Genomic DNA, 16,470 nt, shown 5'->3' with positions numbered 1-16,470 from the left:
ACACACACGCACGCACGCACGCACGCATGCACGCACGCACGCACGCACACCATGCCTGCATTCTCTGCCACTATCAAGTGCGTGTATCAAGTGCTGACTCATGTCTCAAGTGTAAAATGAGCTTCATTCCTCTGTCCTTCCAAACCATTATGAATGCTAATTATAGGTGCATTGCACATTTACGGAACATTTTTAATTAAGAGAGATAAAAATGCACTAGATGTCTGAATAGCAATGTAAAATGGGTTTAAAATCGATCATCATGCCCAACTTTTTCATAATTACTCTTACAGAGCGTCTTAAGTAATACAAAATATAGTGAGCAAGATTATGTGAATGGAACAGATGCAACTACTGCAACTTTATAATTGCCTGACTTGACATAAAGTCCACAGGAAATGAGTCACTGGGGCAGAACATTGCAACATAAATTCACGACTACATGATTTAATCAGTAGATTTTTACTGTTTTACACATGCAAAATAGTTTGTGCTTAATAAATTGTAGGTTTTGTTTTTGTGCAGTTTCATTCAATGGGGTTAGGGGTTAATAAGATATACTGAAGCACCCTGTGATTAATATGCACAGTTTTTTCCTCTGTATTTTAGGCACCTCCGACCTTATTAATCACTTTTCTGAGAAACTGATCGTGCTTTGATTCTTTCTAAACAGGAACAAAAGACTTAACCATCTCCCGCCTCTCTCCTCTCTGTTCACAGCTGCTGCCCAGAAGACCAAGACAAACAGGATCAGCTGCTGTCGGTGCTCTCAAGGTGAGCTGCAACTTCACATGCAGGCTACAGCATACGATTGTTGTGTTCTTATAGCTTTGTGAGGACCGGTTTGACCACTGGACCTTGATGGTAACTTGGGCTGATTAATATACTGTATTATTAATGAAGCCAAACTACCTCAGGTCCAAACATCGCCATCATGTGCATTTGGAGTGTGTGTGGTAAAGATTGTGGGGCTGGGGCAGCAGTCACAAGGTGGTGCAGATCCACTTGCTCCATCAAACACAAGTCAGTGAAAGCTGTCAATACATTTTTTTTGTCTAGCAGAAAATAAGTAATTAAAATACAACTTGTAATTATTCATGATTAATACTTGGACATACGTCAATGTGATAATAACCAATGTTTTAGTTGGTGCTTGTCCCATCCACTTACATGGAGGAGGTGGGATGTATGGCCTATTCTGCAACCAGCCACAAGGTGGCAATTGAGAGGCTTCACTTTTGGGGAGCTGTCATGTTGTCCATCTTTATATACAGGCTATGGTTAAGACTCTGTATGGTTTAGGCATTTACTGTAGTTGTGTTGGTTAAGAGTTAGTGTGAGGGGCTGGGGAATACACTGTGTGAGTGAGTGTCCTCATAAAGATACAAGTGTGTGTGTGTGTGTGTGTGTGTGTGTGTGTGTGTGTGTGTGTGTGTGTGTGTGTGTGTGTGTGTGTGTGTGTGTAAGAGAAAGAGAGGGAGAGTGTGCGTGCATATTGTTTACAGCTTTCCTCAATAAAGTGCAAAATTGCAAAAATATATTCATGCAGCACACAATGAAAATCAACTCAGCGGGTACCTGACGTGACTGCAAAGCCAGAAACAAGCACTCCTTCTGTTTGCTTTTCAATGCCCATAATAATGATTCTTTGATTGAGGCCGCTGTATACACTCCTTCTGTCTGTCTTTAAAGTCTCCTGTTCAGTATCACAGTGTGGGATTCCTGTGGAGAACATGGCTTGACATTTTTTAAGATAAGCCGAGGCCCATTTGCTGTCTGCATGTGTCCCTGGATACCCCCTTTAGCCACGTTAGCATCGGGGCACATAGGAGCTACTTTAAGGACAGCCCACATCAGCCCTGTCCTTAAATCTCTACACTGGCTGCTAGTGAACCACAGGATTGACATGATGGTGCAATATAACGGTGTGGTACCCAGGGTAAAGTCTAAACAAAGAGGAGTCATTATGCAGCACCAGGCCTGTCCGTCCATCCGTCAGAGTAAACCTTTAAAAGTAACAAAATGTCTGAAATTTCTATTTCAAAAGCCTAAAAGCTTTGATATAAACATGAATGCCTTCACTTTTTTAAATGTTTGAGAGACCTGACGAAGGCTAACTGTTGCATTCAGGAAGTCACTGGCCTTGTAATTGAATGACATGCTGGGAGACAGACCAAGTAATTAAGGGATCATGTCTCGTAAATTACCAGTTGAGGATAAAGATATTGAGTTTATCAACCAAATCATAATAGAAAGCGATTGTTTCTTTTCAGGAGAGCCACAGCATAGTTCCTTGTTAATACACATCCGTCCCTCTATTAATTATCATGTTGTGTCAACAACTATTTATTAGACATAAACTTGTGTATGTATTTATTCGTGACTCAGACACATCCCTGCTGTATTAAACTTTGTTTTCACCCCGCGGTGAGGAAGCTCTTAGTTCGGGACTCAGAGAGAGAAGGGAAGAGGCAGCGCTGCATGTTTGCCTTTCTAATTACTTCTCATGGGAACCCAGCCATTGATTCTTGCAAATGCCCATTGATTTCTTGCAGGGCTCTACACTATTTGACGTTTGTGCTAAATACCATGGGACGAATGACGTCTGTGTGTCTGTGATGTCTGTGACATCAGTGACATCAGTATGTATTTTTGCATTTAAGTGCGTGTGTGTGTGTTTCTGCAAGTGTGTTTATGCATATTCATGTGTGCATGTATTAAATGAGAATAGGTTCTTGGAGTTGACGAATAGGAAAGTCACTGCATTCCTTTTGGCCCGAGCAACCTAATCGAGACACATCGATCGGGCCAGGGAAACACTGTGCTTATTTGCACATGGAGATAGCCGGGAGCTATTGGCAAACTGTTTGTTCTCATTGGATAAAATCACAAGACTTTCCTTCTGTGGTCTGAACAGATCACTATGTCAGAAGGTCAGAATCAGTGCCGCGATTAATCAGCTAGTGTCCTTCGATACTTTGGTAACAAAATGTTCAGTGATGGCGCAGCTTGAATTATCTGCAAATGAATTTCATCCACATTGCCTGTATTGAGACGACAGTAGTTCAGGCGCCAAAGAGTGTAAAATTATCATTGGCACTGAATAACTTGCTTCTGTAGCCCAATATGAAGAGCGACTGGAATTCATATTCAGACTCAATGTATAATCCGAAAGTTATTTTTACTATTTCGACAAATATATTTTTTCTCAGTTTTTTTTGTTGTTAGGTTTTTTAATATATTTTTGTACAATTGAAGCTTCTTGCAGAATTTGAATTTCAGCAAAAGATGATCCATGTCATGATGTCAGAACACGGTGTGGGGGGGGGGGGGTTTAGGAAAAAAAAGTGAGTTCATTTGAACTGGCAAGCAGCGGCTCTCTCCTTGCATTTGATCTCCCGTGTGTGACATTGGCATTTTTCAGAAACAAATTGCAGGATACTGATCATGTGAATCACAAACAGTGTTTGATGTGTTTTGATCCCGAGGGCTCCATTAGAGCATGTTCCACACCAGCTTGACAGTATTCAGGTTATTGGTTCCAGTCACTTGATTTTCCACATTAACTCTGGGATGTGACGGGTTCAGTATTTCCACTGAGGTTCACAGCAGGCTCAGAGCTTGCCAGCTCACTGGCCATTGAGTTTAGTGCCGTGATCCCACAGCACATTTCAGCCTACACTAACTGTGCAGTGGGTGTTAAAGACGCAAAGGTGTCAATCTTGGCCATTTGATAAACTCAGCCTGTTGTGGTGGGGTTCAAAATGTGTCAGTTCCCTGTGGACAAAATGGTTCTGATGTTTTTTGTCCAATCATTTTTTTTGTCCTAAAGCGTTTGAGTAAAATGTCTAACTGAGAATGAATACGACAGAAAAGGTTCAGTCTCTCTTGCTGTCATGTGTGAATGTGTTAACTTGTCTCCTGCGTGCTGTCACTGTTTTACTGTGGTCTTAGGATCTGTTGTCTCAGCAAACGGCTTTAATGGGAATTTAACTGTCATCGTTCTTAACTCTTGCTCCTGAATGATCCAATGCTTTGTCCTCGACTACCATTTAAATATATCTGCCTTGTCAGCAGAATGAAAAGCACAGTAAAAAGACAGAGGCTCAGTCAGAGACAGACTCCTGATCACACCAGGTGTTGATCGTGTCTCCAGTGTCCACATTGAGACATGAACGAGGAATAGCAGATGACGATGAGGGATCTGGGAATCTGCATTAAAACGTTTGCTTTCTTTTCATCTCGTCTTCACTCCATGCTCAGGTGTCTTAGGTATCGGGGGACTGTTTTTCTTTTTCACTGGCTAACGGCTGCTAGCTGCAGAGCTGCTACTACCTTGCCAGTTTTGTCCCTTGCGATTGTAATTTCTGCCCACGTAGTTGTTGTGTGTGGATTGACAACACAGTGTTCAGTGTGGTCACAATTTGTGCCTCACCACCTCAAGAGGTGACACTTCAACTGCATCACAAATCCATCCTCGGTGTGACTGTGGTGCATGTACACCTGCACTACGGTACTCGGTCCGAAACCAATTTTAATGTCAGGTGTAAATGGGATAATTGAGACAGAAGTGCAAAAAGGCGAAATGACAAAAAGCAAAAGAAGAGAGAAAGGTAGAAACGGTGGAGAAAGAGGGCGATGGTCATGTAAAGAGACGGAGACAAAGATGTATAGAAAGCCTGATTATAAGCGAGAGGGCCGGTGCAGCGCAGCATCTATGTGAAACCGTGGTTAATCTAATCTGATTTGCTTTCTAATGAGACAGGCAGCCATTTGTAAGTTTCAATGTGTCACTGCTGGTTTTCCTGTTTCTGTGCTGCCTACCTGTATCCCCATCCTGATTTCTGACAAGTTGGAGATTTTTTGTTGTCTGGAGCGGACGAAGACAGACTGTGATGAATGGAAGTAGTTCGACATTGTGGCAGCCACAGCCGGAGCAGGATTCACTGTAGCTTCGGCAAAAATGCCGTCGCTTCATCACACAGAGAAAACCAGAACTTTTTTTTACTTTTGCATATAAAAAAAATGTCTGTTACATTCAAGCACTTCTTGAAAAGAGGCAGGTAAATGTCTGTGCATTTCAGAGTTAGAAATAAGTCAAATATTTTACGTCAACCAGCAAGTTTGCCAAAGCTGAAGAGGGGGAGATAGTTGGCTACAGAAACTAGGGAGTATGGTGGAGTCTATAGTGGAAACATCTAGGAGGAGTCCAAGAAAAGTTTCTGATCCTCCAGATAAATACGAAACATGGCGTTCAGAGGAAGGATTAGTCTAAAAAAATGAGGAATTGATGGCGAAGACGAGCACGGATCATCGTTGAACAGCGCTGAAAGAGGAGAAGGGTCTGTGCAGACACAGATGTCAGGTTGGCATTTGTTAAATATATTGTGTAGGTTGTGTAGCTATTGCATTTACACTATTCAAAGAATCAATTATTATCTTGTAACTATTGTAATTTATGTAATTACCAGAAGGGAGAAGTAAAAGGTCTGACTGAATGCTAAACGTTGAAAATTGCTGGTTAGTGGGTGGTGCATTGCTGCCTTACAGCATGACTCATAAAATACGATAATAAATAATTAATTGTTGTATATTACACTTAGAATTCTGTTGTCTCTGGCATTTGCAAAGCAGCGACATACATTTTTGTGTAATGGACTAACTAGTTAAGATTTTAAAAGACAGTATGTATTATTATTTATATATACATGAAGTGGGTCCAAATATATCCATTAGGTTATATTTCCTTTGTTGAAATTGTCGTGTTGCCTGCAGAGCGATTAGTGGCAGAGTTGACTGTGTGGTCAGTAGGACAGAGACAAAGACAGAGATCCAACATGGGGATCAATAAAGTATATCGACAGTATCCAGATGCCCAGGAGATCAATATCTGGAAGTTCAATAGAGCTCATTTGGAACCATGAGCTTTCCACGCTCACTTTACTGGTGAAGAGAACGTTGTCAGAAACATTGAATGTAGCAGACATTCCCCACAGGAGCCTCACAAGTAGCTGGCCAACATCCATTTTAATCCGTGTTGACAGCCAGTATCAGATCATTTTTGTTTTTGTTTCAGTTCCTCTGTGGCCTCTGGATTACAAATATATCACCAAAACTAAATACCACACACATCATACGAAGATGGGCAGAAAATGTATTGTAACATCCGTGACTGCCTCTGCACCGGCCGGCCATCTTAACCATTTTGATTCAGTTTTGCAAAATAGATTTGAAAAGCCATAACTCAAAAAGTGATTCTCACTCGAGCCGTCTGAAGAGCACGAAATATGATTCCGGCTTCCTTCTGGAGGGCAGAACAACAATGCAGCTGTGGCTGAACCATTTGAACTATAAATCTGTTTAAAAGTGGAGACCTCACTGTAACTCCCACACAGTCTGCTTTGACTCTCCGTTGTACTTTAGTTAAACAGCTTCCTCACGTCCCTTCGAGAACAGCATTGAAATGCATTTCATCAGCTCTGATTTCACAGCTACTTTCACACTCTTTAATTCCTCCGTCTTCATTTCAAACTACTGACAACGATCTCTCTCTCTCTCTGTTAAGCAGCATCAGTTGAGGTCTCTCTTACCCCTTCGCCTTCACACTCACTCTTCTGCACCTTTCTTCTCTCACTCACTCCACCTTTTTTTCCTCTTAAGAAGACAAAGTCGAATGGCCCGATAGCATTTAATTGCTGTGGTTTTTATGTGGTCTGCTGAGAAGTAATAGCCACTCAGCACTTCTGTCTACAAGATAGATGCTGCCGATGCTTGTCTTGGGAGTTGGTTGCGGCGCGGGAGCGCACCCAGCGGCTCGAGGAAGTGCAGGGGAAGTAATAAAAGAAAATGGTTCGCTGAGGGAGGAAAAAAAAATTCCCACAATGGATTTCATTTCCTTATTGGAAACAAGTCACTCTGGGTCACGCACACAGACACAACACACATGCACACATCCACACACACACACTCAGAAACAGGGGTCAGAGTGGAGCAACAACTTGTTAGCAGCAACCATTCGCTGTGACCAGACCAGTAATGCAATCTGCTCCTGCTGTTGGACAGGCCACCATATGGAATCAGTTTCAGGGTGACTGACTCAGAAATGGAAACAGCAGGAAATCAAAAGGATTGCTTGGATCCCTCCTGTATTTGAAAATACTCTGTTATCACAGCCTGGACACAAACCTTTTATTTTTCCAAAAAAAAAACACATCTCTGTCCACCGCTGGCATTAGGTTTTTAATACAGTACATCACACAGAGAAATAATATGGTTTTGATAAGCTTTAAATCATTATTGTACATGCAGGTAATACATAATAAGGTTACAGTGCTATGATACCCCCTTCAACATAATAAAACATACCTAAAATGTCAGAGCACATCTTATTTAAAGCATTTCAGTTTGGTCCATATCCTATTGCTAACATGGAGGAGACACGGTTTATGACCTATACTGCAGCTGCTCACCAAGGGAGGATCTAGATGAATTGGATTCACTTCTGGGGAGCCGTCCGGTCGTCCATCTTTATATTCAGTTCTCTACTCCTGATTTAAGCCAAGTTTAAAGAAAGGAGGTGTGGGAGAAAGAAAACAATCCAAAATGGGAAACAAGGGATTCTTATTATCCTCTGTCTGCATGCACACTGACCTGTAGAGAATAAATCACTTTACTTTAAGTGTGTCACTGAAAACAGTGGGAAACTGCACACAGATCTACCGCGTTTTTGTACATGTCAGCAGAACATGGCTACGACCAAACTTTTGCTACCCCACCTACAGAAAACATCAGTAACGTCATGAGCGGAAATCAAGTATGGATCACAGCAAGTTATGTGATTAACTTCGAACTGAACCATGTCAGAAGTTCACCGAAGAGTTTAATTGCTATCTGTGTTGATTGGATTTTCTTTTTTAGTCTCACCACATGATAGAAATTCAAAATCTGAGTCCATGAAGAAGCAATTACTTGCTTTACTGCTTAACTGTTAAGAGACTCTCATTATCTAGTTAGAACCGTTCACAATTTCACCTCAAAGGAAGCATTCATTTGCTTTATTTACTGTCGCACTGCGCAGTTTATTCCTCCTCTTGGAATATGAAACACTGAAAGGATTGACATTTTTGATATTTGCGAGAAATGCATAACTCCAATCTGTCTTTGTGTAAACAAATATCTAATGCGATACTATTTGACGGTTTGCCTGAAGTCACTTTGTAAAATCCTGCGTCAAACGGTTAATATAATATTCCTTTATACAGGGAATGAGAAAGTTAATTGACTCAGAACAGAAATCTGTTTGTCATGCTCAATGACTTAAAGTACAATCTACCTGGCGTGGATGCTTTTCGTGCGGATACACACAGGAAGAGATTAAACGATACCTGTCCGGGATCACACACTCCAGACAGCTTTTCAGTTATTCTCTCTCTCCCATCCAATCAATTAATAGCCAGCAGGCGGCTGCTTTATCCGAGGCTACATTCAGACCCACTTCAGCCTTGCACGCTGCCTCAAAACACAATCAAATGCATACAAGCGCTCGTTACTGGTGGATTAAATTGTTAATGCTGTTAACCTGAGAAAATTTACTATGAAAGATAAACCAACATCAACATCAAATTTTATGACAGTTGGATTGTTGCAGGGGCATGAAGGCGGAAATGCGAGTGAGAGAGGAGTATGGATTTTACTGAAAAGAAAGTGTTGTGCCTAAATCTTTCTGATCTGCACAATGTTGATTAAGCATTTCACTTCGATGGCAATCCCAACGGGAACTTTGTATTTTTTTGTTTGTGTTGCTGACTGAAAACTACACCCAAATCTACACAATAGAGTTGTAAAAGTCCGATATTCACATCTTGCAAATGTGCCTTGCAACCCACACATGGTGGTGTTGCTATGGTCAGGGGAAGGATGTAAGCATCCCAAGCCCTCAGTTGGGCCTACTTATCTATTTAGTCTAGGTTACCGTAGTGACTTAGGGAGGAGGCAGCCATTTGTCCTGAGCTGGCAGCGCAGCATCTATCCTACATGGGAAACAGCCCCTGGTGAAAATGACTTTCCATTACTCGTGACTCCATCAGTAAATTACGTTCCCTGCTGATAGGATAATTCGCTGCCTTACATATCCACCAGTCTCTTTTTTTTCGTGCAAGATAATGGAGGCATATGGTGTAACCTTGCAATGTAGAAAATACCTCCCTAAAAATAGAATAATGTATTCATCCTTTTCCTAGATGTTTGGATGATGGATGGCATCCAGGGGAGCGGTGTGCTTCCACGGCCTCCATCTCAGGAACCTCACGTATAAAACAATGCCATCTCACAGTAGTGTTCTTGTCTTATTTGTCATGTTTTTTGTATTTTTTCTCTGGATAATGGCAGAGCATTTCTGCGTAGTCAGCATCATGGAAAATATATATTGACCATACCATTAGAATGCAATGAATGGGGGAGCGTTTTAGAATTGAGTGCTGTAGGGACACCTCTGAAAGAGACTTGTTCCATTGCGTAACACACAAATCAATAGTCTCAAAACAACGAATCATCTCTTATCAAGTTGAGCGCTCGTAGCTATCTGTCATATAGTCTGTCGGTGTGTGTGTGTGTGTGTGTGTGTGTGTGTGTGTGTGTGTGTGTGTGTGTGTGTGTGTGTGTGTGTGTGTGTGTGTGTGTGTGTGTGTGTGTGTGTGTGTGTGTGTGTGTGCGGCTTGTTCATTTAGCAGAGCACTGAAGCAGAATTTAGTGTCATAACAAAGCAAAGGAATCAATGCAGAAGCCCTCTTGATCTCTGTTCTTACAAATATCGTCGAGGCAAGATGACAGCACAGAAACAGCATCCTTAGAGTGAGTGCGAGCGAGGGAGAAGAAGGAGAAAGAATCTGTTTGGATATTTTGAGTCTGAGTTCACTGTTAAATTGTTGGGTCAGCACAGAGATGTCTTCCTGACTGGGCCAGGTTGACATCACTTCCTGAGAAGAAGACCATCTGGAGACACACTGCAGAGGTCGTGCGCTATACCCTCCGGGGTTTAACCGCATTTTCTCAATTTTTACATCTTCTTTAATTTGTCTGTGATGAGGCTCAAATTTGACCGAGAGCTCAATGTAAAGAGATAATTTGGCCCCAAATCTGAGAAATGGATTTTTAAAATTGAAAAAACAGCTTTACTCATGTGGATGAATTGTTTTGATGCTTGAAACGGGTTAACCAAAGACCTAGGTTCACAAATAGAGTGGATTATATATGTATAGCAGAAGTGCTGTCTGTAACCTTAGTTTCTAGCCTCTATTCAAAGACTTGTAACTCCTGTTCTGAGTGATGTAAGAACTTGTGGAGAGAAGCAAACAAGAGCTGAGACTCTCCGGATTCTGACAATGTCTGAATTTTGGATTTTAGTAGAAATATCTATAAACATTTAATTAGACGCAGCCTTAGACCGCAAAGGGTAAACTACTGGCTCACTATATGGCAGTACTGTTTGCTAAAGTCAAACATAAAATAATACATGTATAACCATGGTATTTAATTATATTCAAGTACTCTTTATGTTATGCTCATAGAAAACATCCACTGTGATAGTACAGCGAGCTCACACATTCACCTCGCTCCTCACATTTCCTATAGACAGACGTATTGACTGTAAAATACGAACCTGTATTCAAGCAGACGACTGTAAAAGGAATGAAAAGGTTCCTGGGAATCAATGCAACGTGCAAAGTTGAGTCACCGGTTTTGCTTGAATAACTGAGGTAATAGAAAAACTTTTATCAAAGCACTCTCACTTTCCCGAACGCGGTTTTGCTCATCAGCAAGCACGAGCCATCTCCTGAGATTATTGGAACGTCTGCTGCTCAAAAGAAACATATATCATTTATATGCAGCACTCATACAGTCGAACATGCAACTTTTCTTTCTGTGGTACTTCACAATCAGTTTAGGGATCAATTTTCCGCAGCGTTACGGGACAAATTCTGCAGTAGAAAGGAGCTTAAAACCCCAGAATAAATAATTCACTACAGGTGTTACTGCGTGCCCTTTTCTTGGAGACCTTAAAACTTGGTTATGGTCAGATGTAGATAATATAATCAAACTACAGCCCAGAGATTTTTCTCTCTCTCAGATCCTCCAATACTACTATTTAGCCACTGGTTTCCCATCACCCTTTTTTCTTTCTAGTGTAGCCGCGGGAAAATGCTTTTCTTAGACCGGGAAGAAGTTATTACGTTACTTACTCGACAGACAGTTTTTGCTGTCAAATTGATATTGAAAGCCACATATTGGCACTGATCTTGAAGCCAAAATGATTTTTGGGGAAAGAGTAAGAAATTCATCATGAATAGCTGTATAGGAGGTTTTTAGTTTGAAGCTATTTATTTTAAATTCTGAGGCTAAAACAGAAGTCAGTGAGATGTGAATTAGATAAAGGTACAATATCAGGTACAAGTACTCCTATTCAGATATTTATAATACTGAATTCTCTATAATGTCTTGATTGGTGTGGTCACACAGACTGATACTGTTAATGCAAGATTGAGTCACACCTGGCTGACCACAAATTGAATTTCAGCCTGCCTACGAAGAGGGTCAACTTAATTTGCTATATTTATTAGTTTCTATTTAAATTTTCCCTGGTTAGATTAAAAAACAACCCACTGTTGGTTCCAATCTCGACAGAACGAATATATTATTTTCTGTGAATTCAGATTTCACACTCTCCTTTTAAAAATGTTCTTTTGTCTCAAAAACCCAGTCACATCATTAGCAATCATTATTTATACCCTTTTTTGAAATACCTGTTTTTTAAAACATGACCATTAAACTTCACTTACAGCTTGAGCTTTTTTAACTAACCTTCCTGGGATCTAATTTACTAATGTCATGCCAGTATTATTGTGGGTTTTTACTAGGGATGCACCGATATGGAAATTCTTGGCCGATACCGATACCGATATTTAAAACAACAATCTAGCCGATAGCCGATACCGATATTTGTTTATTACTTGCATGTGGCCTTCTTGGTGTGTAACGCCGGGTTTACACCGGGCGCTGAAGCGCCGCCCCGCGCCGCGCAGCGTTATTCTCAAGCGCGCAGCCGCCTGGCTGTTCACACCGGACCCGCATTTCTTCGCGTCGGTCAGCCCGTGAGTCTCCGCTTGTTGTTGTATGTAACCCGTTCAATGTCGGGTGTCGGGGGTAAATGACGTATTCTCCAAGCAAGCCTTTAGCCCCCCCCTCTCTCTCTTTTTATCTATATGACTGCTTGTGTGGCTGTAGTGGATGGGCAGAGGGGGACATTTAATTATGTGATTGGGAAAATTGGGAAAATTAAAACTCCAGGACAACAGAAGGGGAATACAAAGTATGGGATGCATATTTGATCATTTATATCATATCAAATATGTCATTTATATCGTTTAAAATCATTTTTCAGTCTGTTTCCTGGCGCGATACGCTCGCTCGCACGCCGAAACCATCGGTGAAGGGCGCTGGCGCGGCGCGGCGCATCGCAGCCCATGTGAACCGCACAAAGGTTTAACAGGGGGGGGGGGATGGGAGGCGCCTGGCTTTCCTTGGCGCTGCGCTGCGCGGCGCGGCGCTTCAGCGCCCGGTGTAAACCCGGCGTCAGTGTACCATAATCTGGATGCCAGATTGGCAGGCTGCAGAAAACATACCAATGAATATCGGCCAATGTTATCGGTGAAAGTCAAATTTATTACCGATACGCCGATGGCAGTAAACGAGGCGAATATCGGCCGCTACTGATATACGGCCGATACATCGGTGCACCACTAGTTTTTACATTTGTACCTGCTCAACATGCAGAGTGCCTCCATCATTAAACCTGCATTCACAAAGCTCTCAGCAAATATGAACAAAAATATATATTTAAATGCCTGCTCAGCATATTTAGCTTTTCTTGTTTTCTTTGCACCCCAGGAATATTGTCTCTGATGTGTTACCACAGCGCCTCTCATTCTGAGATCCAGTGTGTTTCAGTGAGATGTGTTTTCTCACATTTTTGTGAGTGCTCAAAGTGCTCTTTGCCAAAATGGCTCAAAATGGAGCAGTGTTTACATAATATGTCTCTGAGTCTACATGTCTGTATGTCATCAAGAGTAGAGGAATTATGTATACTGCCTAATACACCTATTACACTTTTTGATTCACATTCCACTAAGTGTAATTTATGGGTTTTAAATCAATCAAATTATTAGCTAATAAAATAATCTTGGTTTGCTATTATGTAAAATATCTGTTTAATCCATTGTTCCAACTGTTATTTATTTAAACATTCCCTGTATGTGCCCAGTCAGGTTGTTTCCCTTCAAACATAAAGTGCTAACAAATAAATAAACATAAATGCACTGGCTTGTTATATCCTTTAGGTCCGTTTCGCTTATCATGTTCCCACTGGAGTGAGATTCAATAGAAATTGACTGAGCGGTGCTCCCCACCTCTCTCTCACGCTCTCTTCTCATCCTCCAGGATATGCGTGGCCAGACCTGCAGCCCCAGCCCTCGCTGCACTGCTCCAACAAGGACTGTGCTGGCTTAAAAGGCTGATGAATGTGTGTGTTTGTTTGTGTGTGTGTGTGTGCGCGTGTGTGTGTGTGCACAAAAGCAATAGAGAGGGAGGGAGGGAGAGAGAGAGAGAGAGAGAGAGAATTTTGTGAGTAATATTTGCTGCGTAATTATGTGCATGAGTGGAGGAGACGGAGTGTGTTACTCTGCTTGTGCAGCTTATAGTAGCTTTCAATATTTAGGTATATTTTATTCTGTTGATACATTTCTATATCAACGCATAGCAACCACTGTTTTGCACATGTGGATTTGTCTCTTGCAACATGGAAGAAAACATGAAAGATACAGTAATTTGATCTATTAAGGTTCAATTTTTTTTTCCCAAGGCTTGTTTAAGGCTATGTTTTATAAAAGCTTCTTTCGTTGGCTGCCATTTATGACAGTGAAGAAAAATTAAGAGAAACAAATAAATAAATCATAGAGCTGTCTTTAAGTGTGTCGCTGTGTGGTACATTGTATTTATGTGTCATTTTCTTTTTATTCACAAATCACAAATCTTGACAACATGTAGTCGACTGTAATCTTTCTGAGCAGATCAGAGACTCAGATGCAGAGAAAGACTCAGGATAAGAGGCTCATTTAAAAAAGGCCACAGAAAAAGGCAGGCAGTCGTTCAGGTAATCACTCAGAATCAAATAAACTGAGGAAAGGAGAAGGCAAAAGGAGGAAAAAAAAGAATAAACAACAAATATGAGTCAAAAACCATAGAGACTAAGACTGAAAAATGCTGGAAAGCAATGTACAAATGAGGAAACAGGGGAATGTGTATATATATATATATTATTCGACCTTGGCTGATAACAAATCCAGCGGCAGGTAAGTAATTGGAAGCTTGTGTGTATGATAAAGCGAACGGGAGACACATGAGGGCAGCGACTGTAACAAGTAAAAATAAGACAAGACTCACAACAGGCGATGATTAACAGCCTCTTACAGTTGTGTGGTCATACCAACAAGCTAACTCTGACCCTGACGTCAGCTGAGGGAACTCTGTTATAAAAAGGGAGATGGTACCAGTATTTTTCATAGTGCGTTCAGCATGGAGGCAGCTTTAGTTGTGAGTAGTTTGAAGTAGTTAGAAGGATGAAGCCGTCATATATAGCTCATTTTTTTCGGCTGTTAATTCTTCTCCAAGGCTCTTTGATACAGATACACACCCAGTCTGAGAAACAAAGACTAATAAATGTCACATTTTCATATGAAGTCCTACATTTTTATAATGTTGTGACTGTGAAAGGTAAATGTGGCATCTGGCAACTCAAATGACCAATACATTGACCTCTGTCTGCCCTTTAGACGTCATATCATGTATCAGATGTCATGTTGAAGCAGTTTAGAGAGCAGAGACGCAAGAGCCTGAGAAGACACACAAACAAAAGTCGGTTTTCACTTGAGTCCACTCAGTGCCAGGACACCTCACAGCCCTTTGATACTCTGTAATTTTGACCAATTGCTGACCTTTTAGGTTTTGGTTGTTTTTTATAATAATTTTTGCAGGTGGGTTTGTCTTGGTTACTTTAATAGGACAAAACAATTGGCTAGAGATTTAATCTCCAGCTTCAGTGAAAAGGTTTAGTGCCATAGGTGATGGATTCTAAATGAGAAAATCTGTATTCTCCGCCTGCATGGAAATTTGTCTTTGCCTACAGAGCACATGTTGTGATAAAAAGGGTTAAAGGCCCACGACAAAGACGGCTCACTCATGCAGGCAAATCTGTAATGACAGATAACTGCAAAACACATAATATAATTAGCCTGTCATTATTATTTATTATTTATTTGGCCAGTAAAATGACATACGGTAATAAAAGATTGATTTAAAATATGTGACACGTCTATTTTCAAATCCAGGGTGTGAAGGACATCCTCATTGATGGAGTTTTCCACCTGATTTGTGTCATGCACAGTTCCAACACTTCTCTTGGTGTTTCTCATAATCTTGCTGGTTATGTCAACTAATTTCACGAGCTTACTTTTACTTCTAGCCCCTAAATTTCTGTAACAACTTTAGGAAGATGGGGGTGACTGCAGTGTTAAGGGAGGGATTTTGCTTAATTTAAATCATTTCATGCTTAATTTACCAGAACTCTTTTAATTTAACAATATAATTGGATGAAGATATTTTTCCAACTAGCCTCATTAAGGGTAACTCATACAGTATGTACCCAGGATCTCTGAGGATGTTTGCTTTGGTAGTGTTGCAGTTTCAAACAATGATATTGTAAATACACACCAAGGGATTTATACTATAAATTAATTCAGGATGAGTGACATCTGTTACCTTGTGTAAATTGAATGTCAGTGCCACTTGATATGATTCAATAAATAGCTTATGTGTCAGTTTTGAATTAGTAAATTATGAAGGTTGTTGGTTCCAAGATTAATATGAATCTTCCATTACCTCTGCACCTGTGTGCTTTCTTATATTTATCTCCTCTCCAAGGCTTTTACTTTGTAACCCGCCATGCTAAAGGATTGATTAACACTCTTTTAATTTGTGTTTATTTGTTTGACACGCAGATTCGTCAGCTAGCCTGTTGATCTGCAGGCGATCTCTCCCACTCGTTCACTTGTTCAGCGTGTCATTTCAGTCTCTTTTTAGTTATATCCACTTCACTCGTGGCTTTTCCCGACAAATCATCATGGATCTTCAAAACCTATTGCTTGTTAACGTGACCTGTAACTTTAACGCAACTTTAATACGTTACTTCATCTGTGAACACAATTAGCACCTTAATATTAATAATTAAAACTATTATAATTGTGTTGATAACGATGACAGATCATTCAAATATGCACTTATTTTTACATTTTGTATCTTACGCTCACAAATCTCCGATCTTGTCATGATTTAACAATCAGTTCATTTTTTACAGTTACTGCA

General features: G+C 40.7%; 1 protein-coding gene across 3 annotated transcripts in view; it reads left to right on the top strand.

Annotated features, from left to right (window-relative positions):
* The first annotated feature begins 726 nt into the window (after positions 1–726).
* The window catches only part of tnr (tenascin R (restrictin, janusin)), a 110,971-nt gene continuing 95,227 nt past the window's right edge, over positions 727–16,470 (top strand). For all 3 annotated transcript variants that reach the window (XM_034613116.1, XM_034613117.1, XM_034613115.1), the window contains exon 1: positions 727–774. The gene's annotated coding sequence lies outside the window, so the exon portion shown is untranslated. The remainder of the gene's footprint in view (positions 775–16,470) is intronic.

Source organism: Hippoglossus hippoglossus, chromosome 17 (genome assembly GCF_009819705.1).
Source record: "Hippoglossus hippoglossus isolate fHipHip1 chromosome 17, fHipHip1.pri, whole genome shotgun sequence".
NCBI lineage: Eukaryota > Metazoa > Chordata > Actinopteri > Pleuronectiformes > Pleuronectidae > Hippoglossus > Hippoglossus hippoglossus.
The sequence above is the reverse complement of the archived record's forward strand: the minus strand, read 5'-3'. Positions and strand labels throughout refer to the sequence as shown.